We start from the raw sequence: 27,101 nt of genomic DNA, 5'->3' as shown, positions 1-27,101 counted from the left end.
GATTGCAATGTATTTTCCTCTCAGGACTGCCTTCACTGCATCCCAAAGCATTTGGATTGTTGTATTTTCATTTTCATTTGTTTCCATATATTTTTTAATTTCTTCTCTAATTGCCTGGTTGACCCATTCATTCTTTAGTAGGGTGTTCTTTAACCTCCATGCTTTTGGAGGTTTTCCAGACTTTTTCCTGTGGTTGATTTCAAGCTTCATAGCATTGTGGTCTGAAAGTATGCATGGTATGATTTCAATTCTTGTATACTTCTGAAGGGCTGTTTTGTGACCCAGTATATGATCTGTCTTGGAGAATGTTCCATGTGCACTCGAGAAGAAAGTATATTCTGTTGCTTTGGGATGCAGAGTTCTAAATATATCTGTCAAGTCCATCTGATTCAATGTATCATTCAGGGCCCTTGTTTCTTTATTGACTGTGTGTCTAGATGATCTATCCATTTCTGTAAGTGGAGTGTTAAAGTCCCCTGCAATTACCACATTCTTATCAATAAGGTTGCTTATGTTTGTGAGTAATTGTTTTATATATTTCGGGGCTCCGGTATTCGGCGCATAGACATTTATAATTGTTAGCTCTTCCTGATGGATAGACCCTGTAACTATTATATAATGTCCTTCTTCATCTCTTGTTACAGCCTTTAATTTAAAGTCTAGTTTGTCTGATATAAGTATGGCTACTCCAGCTTTCTTTTGGCTTCCAGTAGCATGATAAATAGTTCTCCATCCCCTCACTCTCAATCTGAAGGCGTCCTCAGGTCTAAAATGAGTCTCTTGTAGACAGCAAATAGATGGGTCTTGTGTTTTTATCCATTCTGATACCCTATGTCTTTTGGTTGGCGCATTTAATCCATTTACATATAGTGTTATTATAGAAAGATACGGGTTTAGAGTAATTGTGATGTCTGTATGTTTTATGCTTGTAGTGATGTCTCTGGTACTTTGTCTCACAGGGTCCCCCTTAGGATCTCTTGTAGGGCTGGTTTAGTGGTGACGAATTCCTTCAGTTTTTGTTTGTTTGGGAAGACCTTTATCTCTCCTTCTATTCTAAATGACAGACTTGCTGGATAAAGGATTCTCGGCTGCATATTTTTCCTGTTTAGCACACTGAAAATATCGTGCCAATTCTTTCTGGCCTGCCAAGTTTCAAAAGAGAGATCAGTCACGAGTCTTATAGGTCTCCCTTTATATGTGAGGGCACGTTTATCTCTTGCTGCTGTCAGAATTTTCTCTTTATCCTTGTATTTTGCCAGTTTCACTATGATATGGCGTGCAGAAAATCGATTCAAGTTACGTCTAAAGGGAGTTCTCTGTGCCTCTTGGATTTCAATGCCTTTTTCCTTCCCCAGTTCAGGGAAGTTCTCAGCTATTATTTCTTCAAGTACACCTTCAGCACCTTTCCCTCTCTCTTCCTCCTCTGGAATACCAATTATGCGAAGTTTATTTCTCTTTAGTGCATCACTTAGTTCTCTAATTTTCCCCTCATACTCCAGGATTTTTTTATCTCTCTTTTTCTCAGCTTCTTCTTTTTCCATAATTTTATCTTCTAGTTCACCTATTCTCTCCTCTGCCTCTTCAATCCGAGCCGTGGTTGTCTCCATTTTATTTTGCAGCTCATTAATAACATTTTTTAGCTCCTCGTGACTGTTCCTTAGTCCCTTGATCTCTGTAGCAATAGATTCTCCTGTCCTTTATACTGTTTGCAAGCCCAGCGATTAATTTTACGACTATTATCTAAATTCACTTTCTGTTATATTGTTTAAATCGTTTTTGGTCAGTACGTTAGCTGTTGTTATTTCCTGGAGGTTTTTTTGAGGGGAATTCTTCCATTTTGTCATTTTGGATAGTCCCTGGAGTGGTGCAGAACTGCAGGGCACTTCCCATGTGCTGTCTTGAATAACTTGAGTTGGTGGGTGGGGCTGCAGTCAAACCTGCTGTCTGCCCCCAGCCCACCGCTGGGGCCACAGTCAGACTGGTGTGTGCCTTCTCTTTCCCTCTCCTAGGGGCGGGATTCATTGTGGGGTGGCATGGCCCATGTGGGCTATTTGCACACTGCCAGGCTTGTGGTGGTGGTGATCTGACTTATTAGCTGGGGTGGATCGGCAAGGTGCACAGGGGCGGGAGGGGCAGGCTCAGCTCGCTTTTCCTTCGGAGATCCACTTCGGGAGGGGCCCTGGGGCACCGGGAGGGAGTCAGACCTGCCAGAGGGATGGATCCACAGTAGCACAGCACTGGGTGTTTGTGCGGTGCATGCAAGTTCCCTGGCAGGAACCGGTTCCCTTCGGGATTTTGGCTGGGGAATGGGCGAGGGAGATGGCGCTGGCAAGTGCCGTTGTTCCCCACCAAGCTGTGTTGTCCTCCGGGGCTCAACAACCTTCCCTCCCATTGTCCTCCAGCCCTCCCGTTCTCCGAGCAGAGCTGTTAGCTTATAACCTTCCAGATGTCAAGTCCCTCTTGCTGTCGGAACACACTCCGTCCAGCCCCTCCGCTTTTGCAAGTCAAACTCAGGGGCTCTGCTTGGCCGGCAGGCTGCCCCTCCACCCTGGCTCCCTCCCGCCAGTCCGTGTAGCGCGCACCGCCTCTCCGCCCTTCCACTGTCTTCCGTGGGCCTCTCAACTGTGCTTGGCTCCGGAGACTCCATTCTGCTAATCCTCTGGCGGTTTTCTGGGTTATTTAGGCAGGTGTAGGTGGAATCTAAGTGATCAGCAGGACGCGGTGAGCCCAGCGTCCTCCTAGGCCGCCATCTTCCCCAGGTCCTTATTTTTCTTCTTTAAGTGCATGAATAAAATTTCCTAAACAATGTTGAATAGCAGATAGCAGATATCCTTATTGTGTTATTTCACGGGTAATACTTTTTATATTTCAGTTCTTTAAATGACAGAAACTGTTGCTTTCTTAATGAATCTCATTTTGTGTTAAATAACTATCAAGTCTTAGTATACTCTGAATTTGCCTCAGACATATGTATTAAAAGTCTCATCATTTGAAAAGATTATAATATTATCATATTATCAGCCATATCAACATTATTCTTTTAATGTCATTAAGGTATAACCTAATATCTTTGCATTTCAGGAATATATCCAATTGTCTATAGTGTTTTATTTGTTTAATACCCTGCTGTCTTCAATTTGCTATATTTTTGTGGGGACTTTTTTTCATTTTGTTAGCATATAAGTCCTAGGAGGAATAAAATCTTCTATTGCGTCTCTACCACCAATTACTGTAACTTGTAACATTAAATAATAAATTATTATTAATGAATAGATGCTTATATATCTTTAAATAAGATTGCCTTTTCGTTGTTTGCTCTCATTGGCAAATGACCTCATTCCAATGTAGGGGTTATGAACCTGAATATGGCAGGTGAAACTGACATTGGTGATCCCTCTCCCCTACTCTCTGCTATAAATATTTTTAAAATGATAAATAAAACATAATTTAAAAAATACCATTTCATTAAAAAAAACAAAAAAACAAAGAACAGGGGTACCTGGGTGGCTCAGTCGGTTAAGTGTCCAACTTCAGCTCAGGTCATGATCTCATGGTTTGTGAGTTCAAGCTCCACGTCCAACTCTGTGCTGACAGCTCAGAGCCTGGAGCCTGCTTCGAATTGTGTGTCTCCTTCTCTCTCTCTGCCACTCACTCACTCACTCATGTTGTCTCTCTCTCTCAAGAATAAATAAACATTAAGAAAATAAAAAAAAAACAAACAAACAAAGAACAAAGGAAGGAACATCTCTGGTTCTATGATTAAGAAAAGGCAAAGTCCATGTAGTAAACCTGAGAACAGATTACCTGGCCACTTCAGGTCTTTGAATTACAGATAGATATCCAAGAGATTGGGTCTTGGAGATATCCAAGAGATTGGAGATTGGGTCTTATTGACCCATGGAATTAGGATATGTGGCCTCAGTCCAATGCCAGGACAGACAGGAATCCAAAACCAATCCATCTGTATAGGCCAGGAATTCAAGAGGTTCCCTTCTGTTCAGAAGTAAGGAAGGGATGAGGAGGTTTGCCTGTATCTACAGCCTTGGATGAAATGAAAAAAAAGTCAAAACCTCAGTCTCACTGAGCTCATCTGTGAGGTCTCAATGTACAACAATTTTGTAATTTGGCTGCAGGTAAAGAAATTAAGACTTTTAAACTGGTCCAGGGCCGCCACACCCTCCTGGAGCAGGCCCAAGCTCAGCACTGCTCTCAAGCACCCTTTCACACCTCAGGACCCACAAGAAAAGCAAATCAACAACATCAAAGTAAAGATCTAAAGATCATGAGCTCACAGAAAAATGCTACAGAGTATATTAGAAACAAATTATAAGGTAAAATCAGCAGATACCACAAACAGGATAATTAGCATAGGGCAAACTTTAGATTACAAAAAAGTCAGAAGAGATTAAAAATAATTACGATAAAATTAGAAAAACAAAAGAATTGAAACTATTAGGAAAAACAGGACACTGTTAAAATAAAAGTGGATTTGTAAATAGCCATATACAGGGGTGCCTGGGTGGCTCAGTCAGTTAAGCAGCCGACTTCAGCTCAGGCCATGATCTCACAGTTTGTGAGTTCAAGCCCCACGTCAGGCTCTGTGCTGACAGCTCAGAGCCTGGAGCCTACTTCAGATTCTGTCTCTCTCTCTCTCTCTCTGCCCTCTCCCTACTCATGCTCTGTCTCTCTTTCTTTCTCTCTCTAAAAAATAAACATTAAAAAAAATAGCCGTGTATAGTTTCTACAAATGGAAAAGATAGCTATTGACTCTAAAAGCTCAGTGCATTGGTTGAATACCAAAATAGGCATTTCTAAAGAGAAAAAATAAGATATAAATTAATATATTTTAAGATATAAATAATTTGTAAATATATATGTAGCTATTTCCTTATAATTATATTTTTCTTATTATATTTGATTTCTAGATATTCTGTAATTTTTACATTTATCTTATCTTTAACATGTTAATTAATAAAAATAGCACAGCATAGCAAGTACTTAGATAATATATGGAAAGTGCCTAACACTTCAACTGTGCTTTATTAATGTTTGCTATCATTATTTACATGATTTACCTAATTGGGTCCTTACAGAAATCTTATAAAATAGGAATTAATATTATTTCCTTTTTACTTGAAGGAAAAAGGTAACTGGAGGCTAAGTAACTTGCCCAAGTTCACACAGCTAGTAAGAAATAGAATCAGATTTTCACCCAGACCCCTTACAGAATAATAACCCCTTGATTAGATTCACACTCTACCACTTTGTAGTTACCAAGTAGTTCATGTTTTGTTATCGATTGCTACTCTGGGGAAATTTTTGATTGTTTAGGAAAAATCCATTTATGTGATTTCTAATTATAGGTTGTACATTCTGATATTCATCTATTTGATTCCATAGGTAATTTTTCAGGAAAAGTTCATGAGTGGTATGACAAATAATTTTTTGTGTATCTAAAAACATGTGTGTGTTTGTGTCAAATGAATGTTAATTGGGCAGGAACTAGAATTATGGGAAATCGGTCTTTCATCCTAAGAAAGTAAGTTGTGCCGCCTGTCACTGACAGAGCTGTGTTTTATCAAAACCCACTTTGGTTCCTCCTGGGCATTGTTATACAAGCTTTCTGGGAACTTAACCATGGCTATGTGGGTAATGGAACATTAGGTGGAAGCAACGGATGTCACCTTTATGTTTGTCCCATAAAAACGTCACAAGCTTCCCCACTGTCTCTCTTTCCCCATCTACTGCCTTTAAAGGAGAGGTCTCTGAATGGAGCCCCAAAGAGGAACTCAAGTCTCTAAATGAATCCAAGGAAAGCCACTTGCTCAGAAACACCAGCTGCGTTTTACATAAGCAAGAAGTAATTTCACTGTATTAAGCCACTGAGATATGGGGTCTTGAAACAGTATCTTGTGTTATTCACCATAACCAATCTAAGACAGTTTTCTGGATCATAGTGTTTCACAGGTTTTATGCTAATGTTATTCTTTCCTTTTCTGATAACCATCTTTTAAAATCCGATGCTTGTTAAATTTTCTCTTTGTCCTTGTAATTTACATTACATGTAGGTATGAATGTCTTTTTATTAATTCTGCCCTGAACTCAGTGAACTCTTTCCTTATGGATGCACAGGTTGTGGTTGGCAGAATAATGGCCCTCTCAAAATGTTCACCTCCTGATTCCTGAAACCTGTGAATATGATACCTATTACAGCAAAAGGGACTTTGCATCTGGGACTAAATTAAGAACCTTGAGATGGGGGATTTTCCGAGGGGGTCTAACCTAATCACAAGGGGCTTTGATAGTGAGGAAATTTCCCCAGCTGTGGTCAGAAGAAATAACACCAAGAGAAGCCTGGCCAGAGAGATGTGAAGTTGCTATCTTTGAAGGCAAAGGAAGGAGCCATGAGCCAAGGAATATGGGTGGCCTCTAGAAGTGGGAGAGTGTAAGGAAACAGATTCTCCCCTAGAGTCTCTAGAAAGAAATGCAACACTGCTAACACTTTGATTAATCCCAAGGACATCTGTGTCAGATTTCTAACATACTGAGCTGTAAGATAATGAATTTGTGTTGTTTTAAGCCACTAAGTTTGTGGTATTTTCTTTTAGCAGCAATAGAAAACTAATACACAGGACTTTGGTCAGCTCAGAAAGTTTGTTGTATTATTTATTTTATTACTGCTTTTCTTCTGCAAGTTCCATTGTCTCCTCTCAAAATTCAAACTTAAACATGTATTGGATCATATAGATATATCCTTTATTATTCATATTTCTTTCATCCCATTCCATCATTATTTGTCTTCATCTGAGTTCCAGTCTTCAAATGTACTCATTTTGTTTGACTGATACTGAAAATGCTCTCCTTAGGAACAATTAAATTTTTAGTTCAGCAATTATTTACATTTCCAAAATTGTACCACTATATCAACATCTTTTGTGACTGCAAAATTTCCTTGAGCCCCATTTAGAATCACCATTAGCTCTAAAAAATTATCCCTAACTTCCTGGAATAATTGTGATACCTTGGCAAACATATGTTTTGAATGCTCAAATGGTTTCCCTCTTTTGAACACGTAATTTTTTTAATATACCTGGTTATTTTTCTCTGCTTGATTATCCTTATGAAAGTAGTTATAATGGTTATTTTGGCATCTAAAATAAATTCTTAAAAAGGAGAAAAATATTTAAGTTATATTGGATTTTTCCTTGCCTGGATAGTAACTGATATTTCCTACATGGTAAAGATGGAGTTATTAGCAGTAGGAGGTGTCCAAAGGTTTGGAGTTTCATCCTTGTTTAAAACCAGTTTATTCCTTTATCTCTCTTAGCAGAGTAGAGCCAGCTGCACGTGGAATATCTCCCTAGACGCAATATGACAGGACCTAACCAGGTCTGTCCCTCCTGTTCAATTCCCACACACAGACCACTCTCGTCTCTTTAGTTTTGAAAACCATGAGTGGTACTGGGTGAAATTGCTACCATTTTGATTTGCACGCACTGGGGAAAGGGCGCTTTAGGTATGGAGAATAGCATTCTTTGCAGTAAGGAGCAGGCAACATATGGGAGGAACAGAAGGGACCCCAGGTTTGATTAATATCAAGGTTTTGTATCACCACTTTGTACCACAATGGACTATTTAAAGAGCCATGAGTTTTCCTTTGGATTTCAGAATGTAATAATCTATGTTGGTTAAAGAGGAAATAACACCAGTTAGTAGTAATGGCATTTTAAGCAATACTTATTTTTCATAATCTAATTATATTATTTGAGACCTGGACATTTCTGGATGGAAGGATAATCACACTTAATGAACAGTACTGTGATAAATGCTTTTACAAACATTATCTTATTCATTCGTGTTTAATTCTTTAAAAAAATCTATTGAATAAACTTTGTAATCTATGTATTACAGAGAAGTCAACTGAAATTCAAAGGATTAAGTGTTGTCCAAGGGGAAAAAAAAAAAAATACATAGCTATAAATTAGCAGAACCAGGCTCAGGATTTAAACACACACTGGCCATCTCTAGATTCCATTCTGAAATTGAAGTGCAAATCTATTTAGTGGTAAACAATTCCAGGATGACAGGTGATGTCTGTGTATAAAGGAAACTGTATGTCTCAACTGAGACATCAGTGGTAGAAACAGCATCCATGATCTTGGCTGTCCCAGAACTCTATCAGAGCGTAGTGTGAGGTTACCTGTATCACAGAAGTAACGTGATTGATCAAGAATCTTTTGCACTTTTAATATAAATTACATTTCTGTGATTTTTCACAATGTAATTGCTTCTGTGTGTAGTTCTTTTTCATGCTAAATTTCACATTTCCTTGATGTGGTCAGTTCCTACGAATTCAAATCAGTGGAATTCAAACAGGATTACATTTCTTTCATCTAAATAATTTATCTTAAAAAAATGGATGTGAAGAGAGTGGCTTAGAAATAGAAAGCATTAGATACACAGAATCAGCTCTTGGCTTCCAGGAGTATGAAGGAAATTGCACAATAAATCAATTTTTATGGATGCTATTGACTTGCAACATTTGCTGCTTTTAAAAATTAATAGCTGAAATAATGAACATTCAAAAAACTCTCTCCACCGTCAGTTTGATTAATTCCTTGATATGAAGTACAGATGACAGATGCAATATTTGAAACTAGATTTTCCCGCAGTCCAATCAGAGGAAATCCAGATAGGGCCCATGATGGCCAATACGGTCTTTTAACTTTTTTTCAGTTAATTTGTGCAAAAGATCCCCTTGTATAGACATGCCCTAGCCAATAAAATGAAAGTTTAATTATTTGTATAAATATTATTGTAAATGCACAATAGTGCCTCCACAGTCCAAGTGTCATCATTTTATATGAATATTGCATTACAGTAAAACCGGTAATAAAGTGCTGCACTGAAGACACTGTGCATGGATTTTTAACATGGTGCTCAGCCAGTAGACGAGTTTATTAAAGTTACTGAATTATGTAGTGGAAAAAATGGAGTTACTAAAACCCTACCCAGGGAAAGTGCCACGAAATTGAGACAATGAAATGGTTACAAGAAATTAGAAGCCAAACTTTGTGCTTGTTTGCACCGGTGTTAAATCCACGAATAGCTTCAGCTTTCTACAAACCATACACATCCATACAAATTCGTTTCCAGTAAATTCACGCAAGATCATGAAAACAAGTGATAACATAAGGCAGAAAGATACATACTAGAACAGGAAACCCAACTATGACTGTAGAAATAAAATTCCTTCCGGAGCCTTCCTTGAGGATCTTAGAGTCTCACATGCAGAGGAAAAAGACAAAAAAGGATGCAGTTCTCATTTCGATCTTATCAAAAGGGCACTTATTTATCTCCTATTATACAAACTTAATTAGCTAACATACTACTTCTTAAACCCCTGAACTTTCCCTGAAGTTGTTATTTTATGTTGGAAAGTGTTCTTAGATCATCCAGGTGAATGTGTACCTTATTAAAGTTAGCTTAGCATATCATTTGGCCCATGTGAGTATAAAACACGGTGACTGAGAGCATGGCTTTGGAATCAGTGTAGCCTCAGTTTGCTTTGCAACCCTGCCATTTGCTGTGTGAGTCTGCACAAGTTAATTAACTTCTATGAGCTTCTTCCATTCTTAGAGGGCTGATGCAAAACAATAAACAAGGCATTCCCCATAAAGTATTTGGCAGAAGGCCTGGCTTAAGATGTACGCAATGAATATTAGTTATTGTCACAATGTTTTAAGTTCTATCTATATAACAAACTGCTGTAAACAGCTTGTATTAATGTGCCAAAGGTCCCCAAGACCACCTTCAGGTTTGGCGAGTTGGTAGAAGTACTCACAGAACTGAGAAAAAACCGTGAGACTCATGGTTATGGTTTATTCCAGAGAAAGGATACGGATAAATCAGCAGAGAAAACAACATGCAGAGTTTGGAGCCCAGGAGAAACCAAGCATGAGCTTCCAGTCACTCCACGTGGACAGCTTTTAATTCTCCCCGCAACAAGGTGGGACATGTGCCAGTTATTATCAATGAGGGAAGTTCGCCTAAACATTGTGTCCAGAGTTTTTATTGCAGGTTAGTTATGCAGGCACAGACTGCCCTTGGCTACTCAGGCTCTAGCCCCTCCAAATATCAAGCTGATAGAGCATGGCCCAGGATCCCAGGTAAACAGAAACAGGCATTCACCGTAAACCACATTCTGAGTATGAACTGTCTCATAAGGCTAAAGTCCCTAGGCAAACAAATACACTCTTCTCAGGCAGGATATTCCAAAGACTTAAAGGTTTCTCCCAGAAGCCGGTTTGTGAAATAAGGGTGCTAGCCACAAAGCGGGGCCATCCCAGGACATATGAAATCAGAAGAAGCACTGAAATCAGAGGGGAGCACTGCCTTCTCCCTGATTCCCTACGATGAAAAAGTGGTAGCTGTATAGGAATGAAACCCTTCTCAAACTTCTTAGAAACTGGCCCAGACATAAGCTCTCAAGAATAATCAGAGTTGGGGCGCCTGGGTGGCGCAGTCGGTTAAGCGTCCGACTTCAGCCAGGTCACGATCTCGCGCTCCGTGAGTTCGAGCCCCGCGTCAGGCTCTGGGCTGATGGCTCGGAGCCTGGAGCCTGTTTCCAATTCTGTGTCTCCCTCTCTCTCTGCCCCTCCCCCATTCATGCTCTGTCTCTCTCTGTCCCAAAAATAAATAAAAAAATGTTGAAGAAAAAAAAATTAAAAAAAAAAAAAGAATAATCAGAGTTAAGTCAGGATCAGTGTCAAGTTTGAGCAGGATTCTTTTGCTTGAAAACTGACCCCGTTACAGCGGTCATAGCCCCAGATATATGTGAGGCATCCAATATTGTGCTTCATTAAGGCAAGTAGTGCCTTAAGGCCATAAGGCAGCAGTTTGAGATAGTTTGGTGAATTAGGTGCTTAGGAGAGAATTAGTGTTTGATAAAGAATTTGTTAAAACTCTGACTTTGCACCTCTTCCTCTTCTGTCTTCCTCTTTCTTCTTCTTTTTTGAATTTGCTGAAGAAATTTCCATGTTTATTTGGAGTAGGCAGAATAATGGACACATAAAGATATGAGATCCTAATCCTGAAAACTGTGGATGTTACCTTATTTGAAAAAAAAAAAAGGATATTTACAGATGTGATTAAGGATCTTTTTAAGTTTATTTATTTATTTATTTTGAGAGAGAGAGAGAGAGAGAGAGAGAGACTGCACGTACGAGATGGGGAGGAGCAAAGAGAAGGAGAGAGAGAGAATCCCAAGCAGGGTCTGCATGATCAGTTCAGAGCCCGATGTGGGTCTTGAACTCATAAACCACGAAATCACGACCTGAGCTAAAATCAACAGTCAGATACTTAATGGACTGAGCCACCCAGGCACCCCATGGATCTTAAGATGAGTAGTGTTAGGGGTTGAATTGTGTCCCATCACAATTCATGTGTTGAAGTGTGAACCAATATGGCAGAATGTGATCTTATTTGGAAACGTTGTTGCAGATGTTGTTAGTTAAGAAGAGATCACACTGGTGTAGGGTAAGCCCCTAGTCTAACTGGTGTCCTTATAAAAGGGCAAAGTTCGAGACAGACACACACAAAAGGGAAACATGAGAAGATAAAGGCAGAGATCAGGGTGATGGGACCACAAGGCAGTGAATGCCAGAGACTGCCAGCAAACTGCCAGAGCTGGGAGACAGGCATGGGATGGCTTTTCCCACACAGCACTCGGAATGAACAAACCCTGCTGGACCTTAATCTCAGACTCTGAACCTCTAGAACCGAGAGACAATAAATTTCTGTTTTGAAATCACCCAGATTGTGGTATTTTGTTCCTGCAACACTAGGAACAAACCCTAGGATTATTCTCCCTAGAGCCTCTGGAAGAGGCACAGCTCTGCTAACATCTTGGTTTTGCCTCAATAATATTCATTTTAGATTTGGGACTCTAGGACTGTGAGACAGTAAATATCTTTTGCCTTAAGCCACCATGTTTGTGGTAATTTGTTACTGTAGTCATGGAAAATTAATACATTTTATATTCATTTAACATAATATGTATTAATCCCTGTGATGTTGTCAAGAATAGAACATTTGACTATAGTTGTGGCAAAGGCCATTCCAGAGTGCTGAAACATTCATCTACCTTGCCAAATTTATAGTTACATATTTAAGACAATTTATCAAACATATGAAGCAAATTAGAGCAGCTATGAGGCTTAAGAGTTTAAGGATATTTGATCCTATGATACTAGTATAAAATATTTGGAATGACCTTAGTGTATTTGGTTACTATAAAGATGCAAACTTTTAGACAAAAAATAATTATCACTGAAAAACAACATGGGTTGATTAATCAAAAGTTACATCAGACCAAATGTGTTTATTTTCTTCGCCAGTCTTAGTAGACAATAAGTTTTCAGATAGATGATGGTTCTAGTATGTCTAGATGAAGACCTTTGAACAAAGGTAGAAAAAGACAGGTTGGATGTAAAATAGTAATATGGTCTATCGATCTATCTATCTATTTATATATCATATATCTATTTATCTATCTGTCAATGTCAGGGTGAAAGGAGGTTTCGGGTAATGTGGGCAAGCATTTATGGAGCACTGTCTATGGGCCAAGCACTAGTCTGAACCCTCCTGGTTTTAGACATTATTTGTTCTCTCCACCTTCTCAGAACTCATCCTTGGCCAACATTTTCCTTCTGTCATTCTCACTATTTCTCCTTCCCCTTGCTCTTTTCTACTTTCTCTGTAATGCAATATTTCTACTCATTTCTTGGGCAGATTTAAAGATAATTAACTCCAGTTCTGTGCTGTTTTAATATAATAGCTACTGAGCTCTGGAAATGTGGCTAGTTCAAGTTGAGATTGCTGTACAAAATACATACTAAATTTTGAAGACTTAGTATTAAAAAATGTAAAAGACCTCATGAACAATTTCTTACATTGGCTACATGTTGAAATAATAGCATTTTGATATTATTCTGTAAAATAAAATATATTCTTAAGATAATTTTACCCAATTAACATGGCTACTAAAATTTTTAAAAAACAAATGTAGCTCACTTGTGGCTTGCATTATAATTCTGTAAGACAGTATTGCTCTAGATTAAGGCTGAGGACCTTGCCTTTGCATCATAAGCAAGAAATTTTGTTAATTGTTTTTGCTACACATTTCTGGGGTAGGTAATCTACCTCAGGAAAAATTTTTTGCCACTTTTTTAGAGCCAAAAGTGAACACAAGCAATTGTAGTTTGAAATGCCAATTATTTTTTCTTTAACCAATGACAAAAGCTACTTCATCAGTTTATTGAACTTGTTGGACACAATTGCATGATTGTTGAGAGTAGCCATCCTCCTCCCTCCCATGTCCTTTCAATAGTGGTTTTTGTAATTGATCTTTCCCACCCCTGATGAAATCTCAAGTGGTTCCCAAAGCTTTTCTGGTCCCTTTCGGAAGGAACAGCAATCTCATTTCAAAAATTTAAAAATCTCATCAAATCTAACATTACAGTTTAATCTATTATACAATTTAAATTATCTTTCCCCAGCTGGGGCCCATCACAGCTGTGCATCCTGCAAAGAGCAGGAACGCACACTTGGTGTCTAAATTCTTCAGCCTTCCCCTTCCCAATGCTGCTTGTCCCTTCCAAAGTGGTGAAGAAGAGGGGAAGTGTCAGGGAGAAAAACTCTTAAATGCCGTCTGACTTGTATAGTTAGCACATGGCCACAGGGCTGTAGGGGCAGCAGATAAGCAACTGCTTTTTCTCTCTGGGCCTTTGGTTGGATGCCTTTGAGATCCTCCTGCTATGGACCTCTAACCTCAGATCTTGTGAGGCAGGAGACATGGCATCTAGCTGACCACTGTCTCAGGAGCCTGTGTGGTTCCAGCAGTCTGTCCAGTGCTGGATCTATTCACCCCTTCATCCCTTTTTGGTATGATTCCCTATCAAGATGGCTGCAGGCTTGCTCCCTTTGGTGGAGTGCACATTTGCTTCTGGAAAAGATGACACATTTCTTTTTCCTCTCTCCCACCCTCTTTCCTCTGTCACCATCTAGTCTGCCCTAGGTTTTAGAGAATTATTAGTGTCTTTATGTGACCATATTCCAGGGAACATAAAGCAAGTGTTTCAAATGATTTGTTTCATACAGTCCCTATTTTTGGCTTGGGATGGTGTACCTTCCCCTAGCTTCATGAGTGGCTGGAAAGGGGAAATGCTGTAGTACCACAGCAACTCTATCCAAGAGAATTTAGACTCTCTGTATTAGTTAGGCTGGTCTAGAAAATGACAACAAATGGAACACCATATTTCAACAGCTTAAAAAAGAAGTTTACCTAGCTCTCCCATAATAGTTCTGTGGTGGGGGGATGGGGGGGGCTGTTAAGTAAGTGGCTAACTCTCTTCAGATGATCATTTGGGGACTTTTTCCATCTTCAGCTACATGAGTTCTTACAGCCTCGTCACCATCTGCACCCAGACTGAGAAAGAAGGGGAACATAGAGTGACACATCCACTCTGTTGAAAGCCCTGTCCTAGCAGTGGCACACATCTCTTCTGCTCACATCCCATTGGCCATCCCAACTTGCCTGAGAAACACACTGCAACCATCAGCCATGTGCCCAGCAACAACTCTCTCTCTATGGAAGGAAAGAACAGACTTTGCTCTACAGTTGATGATATTTTCCACAATCTACAAGAACTCTAGGCTCCCCATGAATCTTTTGCCTCCTCCTTATATACCCTGGAAGGAAAACAGTGATTAAGATTGGGAGAAATCATTTCATAGTGCCTTATAGCATGCCCTGAAGAGGGGCTGTGTTCCTCATGTTATTGTACCCATGTTGTTGTTTTTCTCAGCATTGTGAGTCTCAGTAGAAACTGAGACAAAGTGTATCCTTACAACTTTCTATCACCCAATCATTTAATAAGTACCCATTCTGCACCCTGCAGTTTATAGTTGTCATCTCATTTATTCTTGCAATAGTTCTTTGACATAGGTATTAGGCTCAGAAAAGTTATGTGGCTTATTTCAACTTAATTAAAACAGTACAAAGAGAAGCTGAAATCAAAACTCAAGTTTTCAGGCTCTTATGATAAACTGCCTATTGGCTACCCCCTTTAAATATTTACTTTTTTCTCTTTTAGCCACTTTTAATGTGCCTTTTAAAATGTGACATCAATGACACAAATAAATGCATTGTATATATATATATATGTACAGTATTTATTTCCAATATATGTAGTACATGTGCATATTTATATACTGATTAAATTTGAAGGAATACAGAAACAATCACTGTGAAAAGTAAATAAGAGGACTTTTTTGATAAGGACAATTGTTTCTTCAAATTATTTGCTGTCTTTGGAATATACCTTAAAATTTATTATTGAAAGAGAAACATGCAAAATGGAAAGCATTATTCAGAATATAATAATTTGACAAAGTAAAGCCAACTACATCTGTATAAAAAAAAGCTTGACTATACAATTTCTAATATATTTAATCATTTACAAAGTCTTTAGGGGCTAAAGTATTCTAGTATGATTTTTGGCTTTCAATGGAGTATTAGTCAGGGTTCAATGACAAACTAATTGGAAGTGTTAGGGGGCCAGATTCTATACTGGGCTTCAAGAAACAACTCCTAAAACACAGAAGAACTGTTGCCTTTGCCATGATTCCGACACAGAGGGGCTCATGAGAACCCACCACAGCCCAGATCACATCCCTCTGTGTGCTCAGAGCCAGGCAAGTGATTGCCAGAGTCCTCACCACCTGACACCCATGGATTTAGAGGGTGGGCATTTAAGACCTCCCCTGAGACTGGTACCAAAAACCTCCACAGAGACACTTTGTGAGCAGAAGCAGCAGAAGTGTGGCCTCTGTCTCCTGACACGGATATCTCCCTCTTGCGTGTCATCACGGCTCCTCTGTTGAGTGAAAGCTCGATTGTATTCGGAAGAGTCTTGTTTTATTTAGCCTTTGGCCTGCACAGAATCATGCTGCAAGGGGTGGGGACGAGGCTGGTGAATCAATCCACTGCATCCATCACAGGTGGGAGGGCAAGTAAGGGAAACAATTAGGTTGTAAAAATAAAAATTGGTTTGAGTATCTTTTTCACGTGCAAGAAGGAAAAATTCATGCTAGATCATTTGCAAGCAGGCACCGGTTTTCTGATTGTGTGTTTTAAATGTGCAGCCATTCTCCAGATGGAAATATTACTCCTATTTGGAAAAGTCTTGACATGACAAATAAGGAGCTATCCGATGACTTCAATTACAGCTGTTTTTACAAGGACCCTTGAATGGGTCATGCTACGACTCATTATTTTTTCCATTTCAAACAAAATAATTAATTGTATTCATTTGGGAATAGTTTTGTCTGGATGAAGAATATAATTTTATTCAGAAAGTCTATTCGCCTTCGTTTAAATATGTATCAGCATTGAGCTATCTTTTAATCCTTACAACAACTTTTAAAGGTAGGAAAGATTAGCCCTATTTTATAGGTAGGAAATTGAATTTCAGAAAGGTTAAGTAATTTGTCTAGAGTCATATCACTAGGAAAAAAGTCCAAGGTAGGATGTGACCCTGATTCAACTGACTCCTCCTTAATATTGGGAGATGACCATACAGTTGGTGCTATCCCATGTGTTTAATAACTGCTCACACATTTTCTTTAGGCCTGTGTACTCTGCCAGACTTCCACATTAGAGGTTGTATGTCATCTTCATGGCATGACATCCTGGCTGCCTCTGCTAGCTATTGAGAAAGAAAGGCAGGGCTCTGCCATTTCATTAAGATGACAGTTAGAGAGGATGGCGACAGTGAAGTAGCTGAGAGGGAGTATGCCTAATGGCAGTATAATCACATAGACAGCCGGGATCCAGGAAAACCAAAGCTTCCTATATAAGAGGTGGGAGAGGGGTGAAGGAGGAGTGGAAGAGAAGCCAATTCCCACGGAGCTGCTACAGTTGACATCAAAAAAATTCTGCCACTGTGGCTAAGAAAGGAAGAATTGAAATGGAGTGAGGAGGAAGAGCCACTGTGTAGATGAGGGCTGCCATTCATACCTAAGTAGATGCATAAGCCAGTCATATGGGTCATTTTGGTTATGGTGAACTTGTCAACCAGTAAAGAAAGTCAATAGTGGAAAATATTAAATTATAGGTTTTGAATCCTTAGAGACTAATAATAATTAGCAACGAAAATCTATAATCATGTCTCAAGTAGCACATATAATTATAATTTTAATAAAACTATGTGTTTATGTAAATTCATGGAGAAATCACTTGGTATTAAGATAGAGTGAATGATCATGCCCTAAATGAAGTATAATTCAGCTGACTTTTAAGCTTCTTGGATAGAATTCAGAGCAAAAGTAATAAATGTCATTAAACACAGATATTTTAAAGCATTTTATAATCATGATATAAAATATAGACATAATTTTGGTGAAATTATGGGTATAATATTTCCATGTTGACATCTTGGCACTGTGACAGTTATGGGTAATATAAACAAGGGGAACTCTTTACCCAATATGGTCAATATATTTGAATTAACATCCAGTGTTTTTTTTTTTCTTGGTTATCTTGCTCACTTATTCAAAGAATGTTTATTGAGCATATTCCTATGTGAAACAATTTCCAGGAACTCTTAATTTTGCAATACACTCAGTATCTATATGTAATAATAATTTAAAAAAAAAGCAGATGTGAATTTTATACCAGTGTAACAGTATAAACTTTTCTATCCATAGGGGAGTCTCTTCACATTCACCACTCCAAATGCTCTCCCCAAGTAGGGAGATTCTTGTGCTTGCATTTTTATTCAGTATTATTAACATAAATAAAATTATATTACCACAACTAAACCATTCTACCTACATTTAAAGCTAAAGAATACTACCTTAGGCTATATTCACTTACAAATAGTGAAATATCCTAGTGGAAGTTAACTCTTGACCTAGTGCACTGTGAATTCATTTTTTAAAAATTGAAGGGCTGTCCATTTTTATCATGAACCAATAAATCATTTAAAAGTTTTTTTATGGCACTGATCAAGCATTCTTCAGAACAGTTGAAAACACCTTTCTATTTAAAATATTTTTTAATTTTAAGTAATTTATAATCACAAGTAATAATCATTTTTTTCAAAAGTATTTCAAATTTAGCATCACCTCGATATCAAGATAATAAAATTTATTTTCTGATGACATCTTTTCTAGGAGGTGCCTAACTTTATTGGTTTACAACTATTTGATAACTTTAGTCACCTATTCTAAGAGGAAAATAGTGAGTCCAAATAGCTATATATCTACACAGGAGTTTCTGGTTATGAACTGAAAACTAACCAAGACATAAACTGAGAAATTATGGATAGTGAATCTATCTGCAGGGTGTTATTACTGCATCCCTAAAGGTCTCATCTGTATGAATGCAAACATCTTCCCGAACCATAATGAGACTCAGTGTAAATCTCTTCGGGGTCATGTTTAACAGTCTATGCCTATGGAAATCATAAGATTATCTGCAACACTGCTCGGTTTCTTTCTGTTTCTAGCTGAATTAATTCTGCTCTATTGCACAGTTGAGCATCTGAGTGATTTCTAAAACAATAAATAACAGGCTCCAAGAGGCTGACTTTAACTTTCCTGAAACTTCGAAAAATAGTGTATATTAATCATAAGGGTAAAAATTCACTAGATATTTATTGAAAAAAACCCAGCTTAACATCTTTACAAATCCTACTGTCTAGTCTGCTGACTCAGGGCCTGGGCCAGCAACATTCGATAAATATGAAGACAAAAAAGCTACCCATCTACAAAGCTTTCCTGGGCCTTTGCTCTTAGGTATTATAATGCTAATAAATGAGAATGTGGAAACTATGTTTATACCAATAATGAGGTAGTGAAAGGAAGTAAATAAGAGAGGAAAGAGTTATACTTTCTTCTGGATATAAAATACAAACAGATGTGAAGATAGAGAAATATTGAAACAAGAAAGCTAAGTCTGCTTTTTTTACTTATTACAAGAAACATTCAGGCAGCCATAGTGGATAGTATGTAGAGGGAACCAAATATTTTTCATTAAAAGTGATTAAGCAGGGGCGCCTGGGTGGCGCAGTCGGTTAAGCGTCCGACTTCAGCCAGGTCACGATCTCGCGGTCCGTGAGTTCGAGCCCCGCGTCGGGCTCTGGGCTGATGGCTCAGAGCCCGGAGCCTGCTTCAGATTCTGTGTCTCCTTCTCTCTCTGCCCCTCCCCCGTTCATGCTCTGTCTCTCTCTGTCTCAAAAAAAATAAATAAAAAGGTTAAAAAAAATTTTTAAAAACAAGTGATTAAGCAATAGAACATGCATCAGGAAATACACACACACACACACACACACACACACACACACACACGTGTGTGTGTGTTTTCACACAGAGGGACTATATCTGTTTTAATAGTTAAATGTAATTCCATGCTGTATCAGTTTTTGAATGAGTAAAACTATCAATGGGACTACCATAGAATAAGAAATATATGTTAGAATAAGTTTTATAGTCATGGATAAAATACTTAAATGAAAAATTACAAATAACAAAAATAACTTTCATGACAAGTGAGAAGAATTTGATTAATATTTCATGTCACTTAATTGGATATATTATTCATGAAAGACCCCAGATGGACAGAAGTGAAGACTGAAGTAATTTACCCAGAAATAAGGTACATTTCATGAGGTAACACATTCTCATGGTCTGTGACTCAGGTTATACTCTGGCTTCTTCATGCAATGTATACTTTCCTAATATCTATTTCCTCACCATGAGATTCAAAGTAATACTGCCAGCCTTATCCCAGCAGATGATCTAAGCTTGAACAGATGAAAAGTTCTCTAAATAACTTCTTAAGAGGTTGAACCTACAGTAATGTAATTGTCCTATATAAACTCACAGCTACAGTCAAATTAGAAAAAACTAGTAGTGTTATTTATGGATTTAGTATTCACTTTTAACATAAGGTCTAAGTTCTTTCAGAAAACTATTTCAAAATGTTTTAACTTTGCATTGATCACTTATCCCATTTTTTACTCCAACCTAATAATATTTCTGGGCATGCTGAGCTTACAGGGACAGTTTTAGTGATTAATGACCTCGGTTTGAAAGGTCAGAGAAAATACAGAGGAAGAGGACTGGATTCAGAGCCCTCATTTCATAGTCACACTCTGACATCGTTTGTATTATTATAAGCAAGTTTTAAAAACTGTCACAGTCTTCTTGTCTATAAAATGGGAGTGACAATAGCTAGTTCATACAGTTGCAGGAAGGAACTAGTCCAAGTATCCAAAAATCTCTTGCTGCATCCTATAGAGTCGTTGAATTTGACAACGAGCCAGCATAGTTATGGTATTAGCCATTGTCAGTGAACACAGTCAGGGGTTTGAATTTTCTGTCCTAAAGGGTACTGTGTTAATAGTTTGTGAGCAGCTTGAAAAACATTTCTCCGGGCTCATCCTCCCTTCTCTATTGAATCTGTGATAAGATTTTAATTTAAAAAGTCTATGATAGGGGCGCCGGGTGGCTCAGTCAGTTAAGTGTCCGACTTTGGCTCAGGTCATGATCTCACAGTCTGTGAGTTCGAGCCCCACGTCGGGCTCTGTGCTGACAGCTCAGAGCCTGGAACCCGTTTTGGATTCTGTGTCTCCCTCTCTCTCTGCCCCTCCCTGTTCATGCTCTGTCTCTCTCTGTCTCAAAAATAAATAAACGTTAAAAAAAAGTCTATGATAAATATAGTAAATACAAACAAAAATGTAAATACATGTTAACTATTGTTTCAGAGATGGCTTCACATTTATATTAGACTCACATCTGGCAAAGAATCTAGTTTAGATAGCTATAACTCTCTAGTAACCAGGGGAAAATGAAGCATGAAAAGTGTGGTCCAGTAGCTTTTATGTTTGCTTATCAAAGAGTTTACTCAGAATTGAATCACTTTTCATCAGCATGAACTCTGGTCAGTCCTAGTCTCAAGCTAATTTGTAAACATTTTAATTTGTATTGAAATGTTGTCACTATGAAAATTGATATAAAATCATTAATTTTATGTGCAAAGTGTGAAACTCTTGGCATGGATTGTATCTTGTGTGTGTAAGTGTACGAATATTTTACCCCCACTCCTTTTCCATGAAAAAACAAGTAGGAAGATATAGATCCATTTATTTTTTATTTTTGGGAGGAGAGGTCAATAAGTGAAGAATGACAGATTATGTCTCAAAAGCAAATCTTCTGCACCAAACCCACATTCTTTTACCTGGACCATAAGAGCCTCTCAAGTAATGTGTTTACTTCCTATCTCCATGGAGAGTCCACCCCACCCCCAGTATCTGCCACCTCCTATACATACACACACACACACACACACACACACACACACACACACACACACACTGATTTCAGGAAACCATTCAAACTCATCCACAGAGCAAAACGCCCTCTGTAGCCACCACTTGGGCTGTGAGCCTGCCAAGGCAAAGGCAAGGGCTTTTTAGTCATTATTTGTCTTATTATTCTAATGTTGACTGAAGGCGCACTCAAATTTAAGTCATCCCTAAATGTGCCACGTGTCCACATGCTCTTTGCTGTTCTCTCAGCCTGAAATAACTTTAATTTCTTTTCCAACTGACAAATTCTTAGATGCCTCTTAAGGCCAATTACTATACCTTCTCTTTCATGAAACTTTCTCAAAACCCTTGTACACTTAATGGCAGACTCGACCCCTACTCCCTTCTTCGGGGACACATTGCACTTTCTACTTATCCCCTTTACTGTTTCTCCTTGTGTATGTAATAATATTTCAAATTATTTCAGCACTTCTCATGAACCAGTCACTGTGCTATGTACAATTGGTGAGACATGAAAAAGAATCACCCAACCAGACAATAAGTGGGCTACAAAGGCTACTTTATGTTAACAGACTTTTGAAATCAGAGTGAAAACAAAATTCACCTTAAACTATACATTTGTCTCTCTTCTCTATTTGTATATAAATATAAATATAAATATAAGTATATTTATACATACACATGTTTTTGTCTGCTTGGATGGGCCTGAACAGGGCCTTCTAGAAACTGAAACCCCTTATTCTGTGATTTAAGTTGTGTTAAATTATTAGAGCAGGCAAAGCTCACTTTTCCTAGATAGCAGTGTAATTTATTGATGTTAAACATTAGGGAGGATACATGGCTCCAGTAAATGTCTTTGATGCCAAGATACCAGGAGATGCGATTGAAGACTCTCCCAGGGGAACGGGTAAGTACTCTGTGATATACCAAAATATATCAAGAGTGCATACAAAGGCAAGATCACCAGATTAGGCCTTCAAACTAAATGCAAGTTTTCTACTTTTAGGCTCACTTCTATTTCCAACCATAACATTCTAGTTTTATGATGGACTGTGGGTTGCCATGGTAGTAGAAGATTGATATGGAAATGTATCTGGGAAAATGGGTCATTGGAGAAGTGTTTTAACCCATAAAATTATTTCTCACAATTACTCATTTGGACTTTGCCTGAGACATCATATTGCTTAGCCCTATGTTGCTGGCAAATATCCTACAGAATCTAAAACATTCTAAGGTTATCTAAACCAAAGACAACTCCAGGGGACAGAGTTCTAAAGGGTGCTCATCTTTACAATCATTCCATTAAGTGTGTATAATATTATTTCCATTTTATAGATGGAACAGTCTGAGATGATCAGAGATTTGTATGGATTACTCAATTCATTTAGTAATAGAACCAAAATTTCAACTCGTGTCTGTTCAGCTCAAAGCCTATCTTTTCCAGTTTTTGATCACTCACTCAACAAATGTATACTGGGTTCTGCCATGTGTTAAACATGGGTAGACTCTGAGAATGCAATGGGGAACACGCATTCACAGTTCCTACCCTTATAAAAAGTTTATAATCTAGTGTGAGAAATATATAATAAACAGGTAAAAAATGTCAATTAAAAACTGTGCTGTGAAGGGAAAATTTAAAACCAATTGCTAAGGTAGGAAATAACTGTGCAGATCCTAATTCACATGAACTATACAGGGAAAGGCTCTATAAGGTGTTATTTAAACGGAGACTCAAAGGATAGAAAGGACCTGGGCATGCACAGGGCAGGGGAAACATAGCAGGCAGGGGAAACTATAGGCCTTGAGCAAAGGAAGAACTTGACAGGCTGTAGGGCCAGAGAAATATCAGTAAGACTGGGCACAGCTACTGCCATGAGAAGCCACAAGAAAGAATCCCAGAGAAGAGAGGAGACAGATCACAGGTGACCTTGTAGGCTGCAAATAACAGACTCCTCCAGAATCCCAGCTAACACCCTTGGGGCCAGCGCTTCTCAAACTTTTATATGCATATTAAATTACCTGGAGATCTTGTTAAATTTGTTTTAAGTTTATTTATTTATTTTGAGATAGAGAGCAGGGTGGGCAGAGAGAGGGAGAGAGAATCTCAAGCAGGCTCTGCACTGTCAGCACAGAGCCTGACGTGGGGCTCAAACGTGAGATCATGACCTGAGCGGAAATCAAGAATTGGATGCTTAACCGACTAAGCCACCCGGGTGCCTGAGAGCTCATTAAAAAGTAAATTCTGGTTCACTCTATAGGAGATGGGGCTGAGATTCTGCATTCTAACAAGCTCCTGAGTGACACAAATGCTGCAGGACTCTGGACCACACAGTGAGTATCAAGGTTCCAGGGCCCACTTTTGTACTCTACCATTGGAACTTGTGGACCCTGTTAGCCTTTCTGATGCACAACCAAACCTGGAAGTGTGAGGGCACTGACACTCCGTGGGACAAATCTTAGCCAATGGGAACAAAAGTCAATGTCTTAAATTCTCTCCCCTGCCAACCCTCAAGAGTGTTCTCTACATGACTCCTCAGAGTGTCCCAGTGGGATGGAGCTTCAGTTGCCCACAGTGGTGACCAGCTCAGAGGTATACCCTTGTTTTACCCACCCTTACTTGTCTGATTTACCTTGTTAGTTAGAAGTTTAAAGATGTTCTAATTTATTAATTTGCCTATTATTTAATTTTGACCAGTCTACATTGTCTTTGTTTATATAATAAGTGGGGATAAGGGAATGATGGGGACCTGGGTAAATTCAGGTTTAAGATTGGAGACCCTCCCTCTGTCCACACACACACACAGTCAACCAGCTCTAGGAGTCAGGGTAAAGCAGCCACTTAGCTCAAGATCAAGAGATGGATTCACCATCACCAATTGACAGACATTTATGATATGGGAGGTGAGCTCCTGGGAATTTGCTATTTTTATTTCTGAGTTCTTTGTTAATTTTCACAATCAGATTCTCACTCTTAGAAGTACAGTGATTGTCCTGCACAAGTTATGTGCATTTGTCAGCTCCTGAATATGCCACTCTTTAACTTACACCATTAAAAATTCATACATCAGAGTATTACACTCACATTATGCATTAAAAATGAACATTTACACCATAAAGCACCTGGAGATTAATAGACAAGATTAAGAAGTGAGAATAACATTCTACTCAGAACTTTAAAATAGTAATTGTTTTCAAGTAAAAAATTTACAGTAAATGAAGGAAATATGCTTACTTTTAAACTTGTCCTGCATGTGAGCTTCCTTCCACCATGAAAATATAAGAGCATTTTATCTGTTCTACAAGGACACTTTGATAAGAATACCAAGTCTTCCTACTGGTCTGGGACAATCATGCCCTCTTACCAAGTGCAGGAATGATTTTATTTTTGGCATTTTGAACACCTTGTGGGCAGCAGCAGAAAAAGAAGCAGTTGTTCATCTCCTCAAAACAAAATAAAATAAAAAGTCTTAGAAGCAGTCTCACTAAAATCTAATGACTGGAAAAGCAAGCAGACTGAATCTAATCTTTTCATTAAATTGCCTAGCTTCAATTACTCTAACTGGGTTACAAGTGCCCCAAATATATTTGAATAGGTGACTGCCAGTTTCTCACAATCCTCTTCTTTCAAAGTGGTGTAGCTATTCCCAAGCTTCATCACTATGTGAGGGCTCTATCCTGGCTGAGCAGATGGGCAGACAGAAGAACCAAGAAGTGCCTGGGCTCGGCCTCTCTCAAGTAGGTGAAGTTTCATTCGGAAGAAGGGGAAACAATATTGAAAACAACGGCAGCAGAGATGTGTCTAAAAAGGATTAATAAAATAACATTTATGCTGGATGATGAAATTCACTAAAGCTCTGAAGGCTCTGCACACAATTGTTTCGAACCTGATATTCCTTATGAGGTTTTCCTACTGTATACCAATGATTATTCTGTATCTACCTCGGAGTTGTGGTAAGTGATGTGTTGATGGAGTAAAGCACTCTGCTCTTCTTTGTGAAAAAGATTGTTTTTATCTATTAAAAACATGGTTCTTGTATTTTTATGTAAAATAAGGCCATGCACTGTCACTATAAACTTGATTCACATGGGCTTTTTTATAGGTCTACGTGTTCATAGTCAAGGAGCAAAACCTATTTGGTGGGAGGCACTGACATTTTGATTGTAGGAAGAAGGAAATGGCAATAATTTCTCAGAAGCTGGGCAGATTATAAAAGAGATATAGAAAATGCGACCCAGGCTGATACTGTAACACCTCTAAAACACAGATGGTTGGCAGAACTCTGATAAGATGTCCCCCCACTGAATAAAAGTACAAAGATTGAATAAATCAAATGCCCACCATTGTGAACCAGCAAGCACATGGAACCATTTTCCCTCCATTCCATTCCTTGTTCTATACGGACACAAATTACATGACCTCAGGCAAAATGAAGAAGCTGTGTGTGATAACCCCCCAAAACTCCCTAACCTTTTCAAATTCAGTAAGGTATTTCATGATAACAGCTCTCCAGTTAGATATATACAAATTGCCTGCAGCACAAATAATTGTTCTGACTAGTTGCACACTTGCTCTATCCTCACAACTGACTTTTTAAAAATGTAGGATATGTGGATTCTAGATAATAAACATAACAACTACTAAATGTCCCCGAAGTCATCATTGAAGGTGTTATCAAAGAAAGTTTATAGCACATGTAAAAAAATGATGGACATATTTATTCTTTTTTTGAAATGAGAGACCAAATAGCTAACAATAATTATACGTTGAAGTTGTTTCAAGACAATGATAGAACGGTGCCATCCACTGAAATATTCTGAAAAAAAAATTCTGTTTTATATATTCTTCTAAGTGTCTTCAGAACGCGTTATTATCTGTAGTCCTCACTTTGTCTGGTAGCCCAAATACCAAAGAAAAATGTAGTCAGCATATCATAGAATATATTATAAGAATGTTATTAGCTGGTTGAGATATATATAAACTATATTTCCTTTGTTACAAATTATGTATATTAGAATACCAGAAAATTTTCCCTACTAAAGTCAGAATTATGCAGTTAATTTTCATAACCTAGTCTTAGTGAGGAAAAGAGGGAGCCTCTCTTTGAAGTAGGCTTCGGCTCCAGGCCTGCAGAAACGACTAGAAAAAATTTTAAAGAATAATAAGAAGATAAAAATATTAGACAATAAGCCTCTTACTCTATATTCCTTACTGCCAAAAAATTACACTACAGTCGAAAACCAATTCTATTGGGACAAGGCCACCAGAATTTCTGACAGTACAAAATCAGGCAGCATTCCTGTTTCCAGGCACATACTCTCTCCTGTTTACCATACCCATCCCCCTGGTCAAATGAGATGGTATAATAAATAATTTGTCTGGTCTTTGTCCTGAGTCCTGATAGGGAGCATCAATAGCCCTTAGAATTTCTTGAATGATGAGTGTCCTTGTTATGCTAATGAGGTGACTCACTGTAAGGCTAGTTAGCTTCAGGATAGGGGCTAGTCACCAGAAAAACCAACAAACAACCTGCTTAGAGGGCCTGAACTTTCAGCTGCCTGATCTGTGGGAAGGTGAGAGGGGCCACAGATTGATTCAATCATGCTTACATAATAGAATCCCAAAAACTCTGGAGAAGGAGGCTCGGTATAGCTTCCTGGTTGGTGAGCACATCAGTGTGCAGGAGAGGGAGGGTGGGGGGTGGGGGA

The sequence above is a fragment of the Lynx canadensis genome, chromosome B2 (assembly GCF_007474595.2).
Source record: "Lynx canadensis isolate LIC74 chromosome B2, mLynCan4.pri.v2, whole genome shotgun sequence".
Taxonomy (NCBI): Eukaryota; Metazoa; Chordata; class Mammalia; order Carnivora; family Felidae; genus Lynx; species Lynx canadensis.
The sequence above is the reverse complement of the archived record's forward strand: the minus strand, read 5'-3'. Positions refer to the sequence as shown.